The 12,013-nt window shown below is 39.2% G+C and overlaps 1 pseudogene across 1 annotated transcript; it reads right to left on the reverse strand.

Moving 5' to 3' along the window:
• Positions 1 to 408: 408 nt before the first annotated feature.
• LOC307105703 (trafficking protein particle complex subunit 4-like) lies at positions 409 to 7,369 on the reverse strand (annotated as a pseudogene). Its single transcript has 2 exons — positions 7,293 to 7,369; positions 409 to 951 (listed from the first exon to the last, which is right to left on the reverse strand). The product of its transcript is annotated as a trafficking protein particle complex subunit 4-like (transcript).
• Between the last annotated feature and the right edge of the window lie 4,644 nt (positions 7,370 to 12,013).

Genomic DNA, 12,013 nt, shown 5'->3' on the forward strand with positions numbered 1-12,013 from the left:
ACATAACTTAGAAAGTATTACACAGAATAAAACAGTTGTACAACTGAGCTTTGAATGTGTTTCCTTTTTAGTCAGATTGTTAGCCATGACACACATAAAAATGTTTTTGCTAAAATTATTAAATCTCTTAAGGAAATTTCATTTAATAAATGTCCAACCTATTTGCCACTTAACATTATCTTTAGCCTTATATTTATTTTTTCCTGTTTTGTAGGTTCAGATATTCTTTTATTTTTTGAGAACAAAGGAATGTTTAATACAGCACTTATGGGCCTGTTTCCTCTATAAATAAATCTGTATAGAGATGCGAAGTAGGAGTGATAGATACAGGAGGGAAGAGAGAATATCATTAAGGCTTTAGGTTCAGTACCTGTTGTGAGGCTCAGCATCCTCTCATTTTTGAGAGCACTAAAGGCTGCTGGAATCCCCATTGGAATGAAACAACAGGACCCCTCCTGCAGGTTCAGCCTGTGACCCAGGCACAAAACTTCCAGCCTTCTCTGACACCCCAGGGCAAGCTTCAGGTTCTTGTCAAACAGCTCACCCCTGATGGGCATTTCCAGGGAGTAGAATGGGTTCTTGAGGGCACAGTCTTAGTAATTCTCGCTAATCTTTTGGAGAAGAAAATCTATAGCGCTTGCCTAGGTTCTGCCAACGCCACAAACCTGACTGACCCTATCTGACTGGAAGCCGTGCAGTTGGAATGTGTCTATCTCCAGCATCTCAATGCCTTAGCTGCCCTGTTTGGGAGAAAGCTGGGAGCCGTTTTTCGAACAGCGAGTGGAACGTGGAGGCCAGATGAGCTTCTCATTGGAGGTGAAGTGGGCCTGGCCTAATCCAATGGACACTGGGTAGTTGGCAGGGCTGCCCATGTACTCCAGCACTTCATTCTTACCAGCTGTGTACCTGCCATTAGGGCCATGCCATTGATTGCCAGCACTGCGTGGCCCACTGCAAAAGTCAGGCAAGAAGAGTCAACGATGCCCCATCCTGGGGATACTGCCAAGGCCCTCCATAAAAACTATGATGTCACTTTATGTATTGTGCCTTGTCATCTCATACTCTCACCTTCAAGAAAAAGAAAAATCATCATCATAAACAGGCACAGATCAACACATGCAATCTCAGGTTTTCTACATTGTTCTATTTCCATAATACTCTTACCCAAATCTGTAATTCTATTCTAAGCTAGACCAGAATCCACAGAGCACTCTTCTAACCTTGTAGTCACACACTCTGCCATCTCTCCATGCACTTGCATTGGAAATATATTTCATACAGACTCTGCTCAGAGTCCTCAGCTAGGGGATGTAAAAAAAGACATTACTGTCTTGAGCATATGTATATGGACAAGTAAACATTAACACTGAGTGATACATGAGGTACAAAAAGTTGATGGAGAGACGTGTCGTAGAACCTGGGAAAAATGAGCAATACTTGGACCACACCTAGGTCTCAAAGAACACGGAATAGTGAAAAGAAAAGCCTGGAATAAAGGGAACCCTAGTACACTGCTGGTGGGAATGCAGACAGGTGCAGCCATTATGGAAAACAGTATGGAGTTTACTCAAAAAATTAAATATGAAACTGCCATTTGACTCAGTGATCCCACTTCTAGGAATACATCCTAAGAAACCTGAAACACCAATGAGAATGAATATATGCACCCCTATGTTCATAGCAGCACAATTTACAATAGCTAAGATCTGGAAACAGCCCAAGTGCCCATCAGCAGAAGAGCAGATAAGAAGCTTGGTACATTTAAACCAAGGAATATCATGCAGCTGTAAAAAAGAAGGAGACAGCATGGAGGGACCTGGAGGGTATTATGCTAAGTTAAATAAGGCAGTCAGAGAAAGACAAGTATCACATAATCTCACTCATGTGGGGAATCTAATGAACAAAATAAACTGTTGAACAAAATAAATCCAGAGACAAAGAAGCATGGAACAAACTGTCTTGAATCTCAGAGGAAAGGCAGGGGTAAGTGGGTGATTGGGAAGAAATCAACCAAAGAACTTACAGGCATACTAGGGGCTCAGTGCATGAATTTGTGCACCTTGAAAGGAACTGTGGACTGTGAGGCTGCCATGTGCACGGGGCCAGGTCTCAGCCCATCCTCTGCACCCCCACTGGGCCCCTCCCACCATGGCCCCCATCCCTTGTCTGCTGGCAGCCCCGCTCCCGCTGCCACCAATCCCATGTGCTGATGGCGCCAGCCCCACTCGCACCCACTGACGGTGCAGAGTGATTGGGGCCAGCGCCAGGAACCAGCAACGGGTGCAAGAAGAGCTGGAGCCAACAGCAGGTGCAAGCACCCAGCAGGACAGCAGCGCACAGGAGCAAAGAATTTTCAGTAACCACTAGAGGCTTCCCAGATGACAGCAACCAGCACTCCGCCTTGGTCTGGCACCCCCTGTTCCACCATCCCAGCTTGGCCGATGCCTGCCATGTTCCTCGCTCTGCCACCTGCTGCCTATGCCCACCATGTTACGCGCATGCTCCCTGGTGGTCAGAGCACGTCATAGCAACTAGTTGTTTGTTCGGTTGTTCCGCTGTTTGGTCTATTTGCATATTAGGGTTTTATATATATAGATATGCATAACCCATGGACACAGACAATAGGTGGTAAAGGCAGGGGGTGGCGGACGGCTAGAAGGGGTCAGTGGGGGAAAATGGGACATATGTAATACTTTCAACAATAAAGATTAAAAAATCTATAATAAATAAATAGGAAACAAGTTTTCAGTTGGGGGAGTTCAGCCTGAGCAAAAGTAGAGAGTAGAAAAAGAAAGATGTGTTTAGAGAAAACAAAATGAGTGGGTAATTCTGGCTGAGTGTAGAGGGCCACAGAGGGAAGGAGAGGGCAATACTAATATGATTGATACATAGGATGCGGCTGGACTGTATATTTCACAAAATTTTTGTCAGGAAATAAAAAGCAGTTCATAAAGACAAAGAGGTAACTCCTATCATATTGACTATTTTAAAAGTTTCTATTTCGAAAAACTGGAAGATGTAGGAGTGATCCTATTGGAAAATGAATTTAAACTATATCATCTCTGAGTAAACACCTTTGAATGACTAAGCTGAACTCTGAGGTGACTTTGTGTGGGCTTCTCTGTTGCTTGTCATTTTCAACGGAGTCAGTTCTGGAACACTGGGGATTTATTTCACAGTACAGATCACACAGGATGCTTCACAAAATGCATCCAATCCATCAGAACCGCTTAAGTTCACTCACAGAAATCAGTAAATGATGGGCAGGCAGGGATTTCTTAATAGGTTTTTTTTATATATATTTTGACAGAATGTATGATGAAAAGATGAAAACATGGATGTCTCAAAAGTCATTTAAAGATAGCTCTTCAGACTTAAGATGACTCCAACTATGAGACACAGAGCCAACAAAGCTGTAATTTGTTGTAACTTGAACTAAGGCACACGCTATCAAGGGCATATAAAAATTTTAAAATAATCTAAAAAACAAGTTGCTTTTATGTCAATTTGCTCTAACTTGAATACTCTGTCTAGAATATTCAGCATTAAGATGAAAGATTTAGTAGATGCAGCATTACTATCAAAAGAGAAGATAAAGTGTTTCTATTGAAAAAATCCAATGATTTAAGCCACTTAAATGAATATTTATTAAGCACCTGTGTTGTCTGACCTACTGTTTTTGTTTTGCAGATAAACAAAGATGGGCAATATATAGTTCCTGTACTCAATGACTTTACAGTCTAATGATGGGGACAGCATGCATAGCTTATTATAAGATAAGCAAAATGTGGTAAGTGCCATAGAGGACACCTACATATAATGGGATTACAAACCGTAGTAAAAGTAATAGTAGTATTACAGGCACCTCTCACAGACAGCTGGCTCAGTGCTAAACATTGTATGTATATTAACTTATTTAATCTTATTAATAACTGTATACTATAAGCACTAATGTTATTTAAAAAAAAATAAATCTTTAAACGAAGAACCTGAGGCTCAGTAGGATTAAGTAACAAACTCCTACAACCAGAAAGCTCACACACTCAGAATTCCTGACTTTAAAAGTTCCTCTTAAACACTGCACTATACTGCCTCCTAGGGGAAAGTTTCATGGAGATTATACTAGTAACCTCACTTTACATGAGGTAAAGATAAAGATAAGAAAGAGCATTCTGAAAGTCACAAATATGAGAGAGGACAGTATTTGCTCAGGAAATGTTAATGGTAATATAGACTCAGAGTACCAAGTGTATGATCTTGAGCAAGAATATAATGTATATGCTTTATATATACTATAAAACATAAGGCTAGGCTGGCAGAGCTTCAAGTCCCAGGAAAGAAGCTTGGACTTGACTTTGTGCATTGAGTCTCCTTTCATATGGAAATAACAGTACTAAAATTACCTTTTTGATGATTTTAAATAAACCAGTATTTCCCCTTTGTTTAGATCTCATAACCACATTTCTTTATGGTAAATACAGCATTTCAGAATGTCTTAAAACAACCAGTCTTTTCAAATTTCCCCAGAATGGATTTGATAAACACAAAGAAATGAACATAACAAAGAAATCACCATATTATTCAATTAAGAATCCTCAGCCAGTGATTTATATTGTAATATCTTAAACATTATTTATACTATGTTAAAAATCTTTCCCACAATGTATTTAAGTCCTCCCACCCCACCCCCCAAAAAAACTGTCTCAATGTCCTTCACAGTAGCACAGTTCATCATTTGTTTGTGTGAATGTACAACTGATGTGCTTTTCCAATCCAATAAAATGTGTTCCTTCTTCCATATGTGGACGGTTGAACACATCAATCATTAAGTTATCTACAGTTTCTTTGGCTTCAGATTTCTGTAAAAATTCCATTAGCACCAGGTACCCTGGTACCAAATGCTAGCAGCAATAATTTAATGATGTTGGTGATGCTCCAAGTCCAGTGTTTGCTTTTCTTTGAGGAGTCATAACGAAAAATAGAAATGTCATAGTTTTCTAGCCAAGTAAGAACTAAACAGTCCCGTCCATTGCCTGGCTTATATCATTTTTAAGTATCTTACATGATTTTCTGATTACTTTTGAGTTATTTATAAGGTTGTCTCTTTCCTATCCGTCTAACTCTGAAAATCACTGAATCTGAATTCTTTGTGACTTCTGAACTCATTTGGTCCAATTCCATCCTTTTAGAGAAGAGCAATCGGATGGATGCAAAGATGAAACGATTGACCATAGGCTCTCAGCTGGTTAGTGCTCACCTGGAATTTGAACCTGGGATCATGTTACACCTCTCTTTCTATACTCCTTCCCTTTTTGCAGCTCAGGTCATGTTCTCACTATCAAGTAAGTCTGTTATGTCACAAAGGTTTGTTATTGAATGTATGAATTAGGTAAGCCAGAAAATACTTTGCTTCCAAGTTTTTAAAAAATTTCAAACTTACAGCAAAGTTGTAAGAAGTATACAATGAAAATACATATATCTTTCCCTTGGGATATTAATTCTTAATATTTTTCCATATTTTCTTCCTTCCTTCCCTTCACTTCTTTCTTTCCTTCTTTCTTTCTCCCTCTCTCCCTCCAACCCTTCTCCCCCTTCTCTCTCTCTATATATATATACACATACTAATACATATATATAAGAACATACATACATACAGTTAATGTAAAAACAAACATGTGTAGACATACACATATGTATTCATAAGTATGTATATATTATTTATTTTCTCTGACACTGATAAAATGTTTCAGACATCATGAAAATTCACCCCTAAGTACTTCATTATGCATTTTGACCTCCTTGTCTTTCTAAAATCTCCATTACCATAATACAATTATCACATGCAATAAATTTAAATTGATATAATACTATTATCTAATACTAGTAGCCCATTTGCAGGAAGAATCCTGCAAGCGGCCGCTGCGGCCGCATGCACTGCCGCTGCTGCCACCTTTGTGGCCACTGCGCCTGCACCCACACGCCGCTGCCGCCCGCCCCGCCCCCGGTCCGCCCCGCTCCACCCCTCCGGAGCTTTCCCTCTGGCAGTCTCCTTGCTTTCCGCTTTTCCTCCCTCTTCCTTCTAAGTTATCTTCAGTCTTTACTCCTCCCTCCCTCAGTGTATGCAAATTAACCGCCATCTTTGTTGGGTAATTTGCATACTCGTCCTGATTGGCTGGTGGGCGTGGCTTTGGCTGGTGGGCGTGGCTTGGGCGTAGCGAAGGTGTAGTCAATTTGCATATTACTATTTTATTAGGTAGGATACAGTCTATTTTCAAAAACCACTTGTATCTCAGAATCTATCCTATTGTAACTACTTATTTCTTTCCTAATTCAGGATCCAGTCAAGGATAAAAATTGCTTGTTATCATTTCTCTTTAATCTTCTTGGAACTCATACAACTTAACAACCGGAGAATATTTTGACCATGGCTGTAGTCATGACATGTTAGGCTTTTTAGTCCACTGATAATATATTTTCATAAATTTAATACAACAGAATGTGTACAATGTGCACAATAAGTTGTATTCTTTTAATGTTGTGTTAAACATCAAGTGATTAATAGCATTTTGTTAAACTGTGTGATTCCAATTACCAATTAACACAGCATTGAATTAACACCAAGAATTACTGCCTTCTTTTTATGGAATACAAACATAAACACTTTGACATCTTCTGAAGTATTTGCCATGGATAATTAATTATCCAGTGTTATATGTTGACCTGTATTTAGTCTACCTGAATTACATTCACTTAAATCTGATAACTTGAAGTTTTGATAAAAGTAGCACCTGATATTACTTGTAACTTCATTCCAATACCATGTTTGTTTCCTTGGATAACCTTGCTTGCCAGTGTTTAATTAGGAGAACCCAGCGCCATTTTGCCAAAAGGAAGTTAATCCAAAAAAAGAAGACATCCTTGAAAGCTTTGGTGTTTATCTTGCATCACACTAATCTCTTGTCAAGATGGCTGTCTTTCCTTCGGGCTGCTTGCCATTGTACATTCCAAGTGTCAGGCTGAATCCTCCTCTTCAATGCTGACACATTTCTCTTGATCTCAGAAATTGATCAAGGTTTCCAGAAACGATAAGAAATTCATTTTTTCCCCAGAGTTATTTTTCTCTTTTAAAAAAGGCTGGAACTCTAAAAAAGATGCATTTGTCAATAAAATATGACTTTATGCTTTGACCAAAAAATTACCATACTTGGAATGCTTTTTCTTAAGGTTTCTAAGTAGAAATTGCCAGTAAATTGATTTTTTTCTTGTTTCCATTCTATGACTTGCTAATATACCTCAATGAAGTAGGAGTATTAAGTGAGGCTACATGAGAAAGCCACTCACTGCCACAGGCTTCTTGTGATGCATCCATGTCTCACCACCGGGTACAGTGCCATGCCTAATAGGCATATTTCAGCACAGTGACTAAGGGTCCTCTATGGTGGGTGTTAACTAAGGAGGAATCACTGCAAACATTTCTAATGAACTTTTTCTAAAATATAATGTCCCCATGTGGTATAATACCATAACAGAATTGAACAGGCTAGATAATTTAATTTTATAATTTGGAAGGGTTATTTAGTTTAAGGTTTCTTAAACCTGAAAGATAATCAGAGTCATCTGGGGACCTCTTTTAAAATACAGATTATCCAACCTCTGAATCAAAATATCCAGGAAACTGTGTTTAATGTGTAAAATTTGTTGAGCCTTCTCAGTAAGTTAGGAATGACCTAAGGCCTAGCTCCATGTGCACAACTTTTTTTTTTTTTTTTTATACCTCACATGCCAAGTCATCATACTAGGATAAAGGGCTGGGCACCTCTAGGAGCTCCAGGTTCCAACCAGTTGCATCCATTATATCAGCACCTCTGTTCACACATCTTTGGCTCATCAGTCTATGCAACAAACCTGATTAGCTGACAGGAAAGCCTAGGAGTAGAAACAGTCTCTGAGTGAACTTACCCACAGGGGACCATGATCATTCAACTCAACAATTGTTTCTTTTTTTGTTTTACTCTAAGAGAGAATGATATTCAAAGGATTCAAACAGAAATTTAGAGCTGATGGAAAATGTTAGGAACATGTACTCATTAGACTTCTTCCCTTCAACAATGACGGAAACACAGCTCACATCTGCAAAAAATACTTTTAAAGTTATTTAATCTCCTTCTCCATATCTGAATTCTGCTTTCCACTGAAGGGCTTTGTTTCAAACAGGCTTTCTCCACACAGCCTCAGGATGGGCACTGGCAGTTCTCAAAGGGACTAGGGTACAGGAGTAGTGAGAGAACAGTGATGCCCATATTAAAGAGATGTTAGGTACACCACTGTATTTTTATACCGAATAGAGAATACGTTATTTCTTGTCACTTGATACCAACTTAAGCAGAGTCATGTGGGTGATAAGGAAGGAGCAGAGCTGATCTTTAGTTAACAAAATGGTCTGGGATCCTAGAACCATGGTTATCTAGGGAAAGTTTCTCTCTTAGAAGATTTAGACTCTGCTAACTCAGCACAAGCCTCAAGATACTTGCAAGATTAGGTTAAATCTATTATACTACTATAAATTAATCTGTACTTTACATTTTCTTTCATTTATTTCATACTAGTAGCCCTGTGCATGAATCCGTGCACCAGTAGCTCTCTGCCACCCTCCTGTAGCTCCCCCACCGCCCCATAGCTTGCTGCCCTGCCCCCTCCTGTAGTTCTCCACTGCCCACTTGTAGTTCGCTGCCCCACCCTCCTGCAGATTTGTGATCCAGTCGTTACATGGTCGGTTGTTATGCTTCACAGCGTAATGGATAATTAGCATATTCCTCTCTTATTATAGAGGATATTTATCACTGTTTCTTTAAATGAGAAAAATTTTATTACAGAAAACATGTAATAAAATAGAAGGCATTCTACATAGTCTCTGAAAATCTGATTTTTATGAATCACAGGGCTGTAATCAGGCATCAATATTATCCTTGTGATTACTCACCCCAATGAAAGGTAATTTACAAAAAAAAGGAATACTGAGCTTTATGTGGACTACTTTTGTTTACATAAATGTAAAATAGCATTAAATACTGCTTGACCTGACAGTGGATAAATAATTGAGATGCTTTTAACCAACTTGTCATCACAGGACACTGTGCCTGGAAGATGCCACCAGGAGGATGACCCCTGACCTCACCAGGTCCTCTGCAGCCTGTACAAAGGATTGAGAGCAAACCCTGGGACCATTAATGAGTCAGAACTGTCAGATTTGGTTGGGTTTTGCCATAATAATCTGAGTACAGGACAGTACAGAACATAATCTGTATAAATTTATCTAATAAAATAGAATACCTAAGATGACTCATAATGAATAAACAAATTATTCTTGGTCATTGAGTTTAATTTGTATTTATAGAGAGTTTTATAATGGTGATACTTGTGATGACTTCTAGTTTATCATTGTTCCTTAAAATATATTTGTAAAACATATATCAATTGAAAGTGTTCTTATTTTTTTTAAATATATGTTATTGACTTCAGAGAGGAAGGGAGAGGGAGAGAGAGACAGAAACATCAGTGATGAGAGAGAACCATTGATTGGCTGCCTCCTGCATACCTCATACTGGGAATTGAATCTACAACCCAGGCATGTGTCCTGACCAGGAGTCAAACTGTGACTGCAGGTTCAGAGGTCGACGCTCAACCACTGAGCCATCCAGCCGGGAGAAAGTGTTCTTATTGAAGCAATGCCATCAAATGCTAATAAGCTCTGCTTTAAAATTTGACTTCTAAACTCTCTTTTGGGTTTTGCCTGTGGAGTATAGACTTGCTCGCAGACCCAGAATCAAGTCCCAGCTGAGTATCTTTGGCTAAAGTCATTTTTTAAGTTTTCTAAACCTCAGTTTCATTTTCTAAAACATGTGATCCATGATTATAACTATACTAGAGGCCCAATGCACAAAATTGGTGCATGGGGCGGGGGGATCCCTCAGCCCAGCCTGTGCCCTCTCGCAATCCAGGACCCCTCAGGGGATGTCCGACTGCTGGGCTTAAACCGGCAGTCAGACATCACTCTCGCAATCCAGGGCCTGCCTGCTCACTCCTTACCACTTGGCTCACTGCTCCTTGGTGCTGCTGCAGAGGCAGGAGAAGCTCCCACCACTGCTGCTGTGCTCACCAACTATGAGCCCTGCTTCTGGCTGAGCGGCGCTCTCACTGTGGGAGCACACTGTCCACCAGGGGCAGCTCCTACTTTGAGCACTTGACCCCTGGTGGTCAGTGAGCATCATAGTAACCGGTCATTCTGGTTGTCCCGGGCGTTCCACCTTAATGGTCGCTGGGCTTTTATATATATAGATATGACCTACATCACAGAGATTGAGAGAATGAAATTAGATAATATGTGTTACTTGTTTAGCAACATGTGTAACACACATTACTTTTAGATATTGATATTTTTCAGCCTATAAATATTCTTGAAGTAAAGCCACATCTGAAAAAATCATAAATATATTATTGAAGGTTTAAAATAAAACTTTACTATTTATCGCAATTTCACTTACACTTCAAAACCAGCCATTATATGCATTTTTACATGTATATATTAATTCATATTATTCTCTCCAAAATTCCATGAGACAAAGAATTCAGGATACTGGGATGGATTAAGATTGAGTGACATTCTCATGGTCATTCTGTTTATTTTTTATTTTTCTCTTTTTTTTAAATATATTTTTATTTATTTTAGCGAGGAAGGGAGAGAGAGATAGAAACATCAATGATGCGAGAATCATTGATTGGCTGCCTCCCACAGGCTCCCCCACTGACTAGGAATCAAACCATGACCTCCTGGTTCATAAGTCTACGCTCAACCACTGAGCAACACTGACTGGGCTATTTTTATTTTATTTTCATCCCCACTCTAGGACATGCTTTTATTGAGAGAAAGAGGAAGGAAGAGAGAGAAAGAAACATCTATGTGAGAGAGAAACATCAACTGGTTGCCTCTTGTATGCACCCTGACCAGGGATCAAACCCATGATCTAGGTATGTGCCCTGACTGGGAATGGAACCTGAAACCTTTTGGTGTAGGGGATGACTCTCCAACCAACTGAGCCACCCGGCCAGGGTGGTCATTCTGTTTTCACAAGTCCCATGCTTCTATCACTCCAGAGCTCTGTCACCCAAGGCTTTCGAGAGTTTTGCATTTTCTCTGAAATGAAACAACATACCTCTTAAAGAGGTATCATCAATCCTGCTCCTGAATCCAATAATATTGCATTATACAATAACGCAAAACCACTCTTTTTCAGTTTTTTCCTTAAAATGTCTTACATAGAATATTAGACTTCCCAAGTACACTTATTTTAATCTAGTCAGATGTAACATGAGAATATTTTTTTCACTGTTATCTTTACTACTTACCTGTAAGTGTTAGAAATACATTAGCTTCTAAATTCATTTGGGAAGCTATCAGTAAGTCATATATGAAATTAAATTCAAGATGGTAGGCTGACTATATTGTGAAACAAACAATGATAGATATTGTAAAATAAATACTACTTATAAAATACCACCTTGAAGGAAAAAATAGTGACAAAGAACTAGAGGTTAATTTTAGAGGTAGAAAAAGAGGTTAATTTTAAGTAGTAGGATCTTAGGAGGCTTACAGAGGAAATAGTGTGAGTTAATTGAGTGACAAGAGAGATATTTATTTATTCAGTTATATATTTCTCAAATATTAACATCTACTAGGTTTATTTTCTTATTCACTTATTCATCAAATATTTATTTAGTACCTACTATGTGCCATTCACTGTCCTAGGCAATGGGGATATAGAAATGAGCAGATAGGGGCTTTTGCTCATAGATTCTATATTCCGTGGGGCAGAAATCTATCTAATAATAGAGTAATATGCAAATCATCACTCCGCTACACTCACAAGCCACGCCCACCAGCCACGTCCACCATCCAATCTGAGTGAGTATGCAATTAAACTGAAAACATGGCGGCAGCCCCGCCCCCCAGCCTCTC

This window comes from Cnephaeus nilssonii (assembly GCF_951640355.1).
Source record: "Cnephaeus nilssonii genome assembly, chromosome: 9".
Classification (NCBI taxonomy): Eukaryota; Metazoa; Chordata; class Mammalia; order Chiroptera; family Vespertilionidae; genus Cnephaeus; species Cnephaeus nilssonii.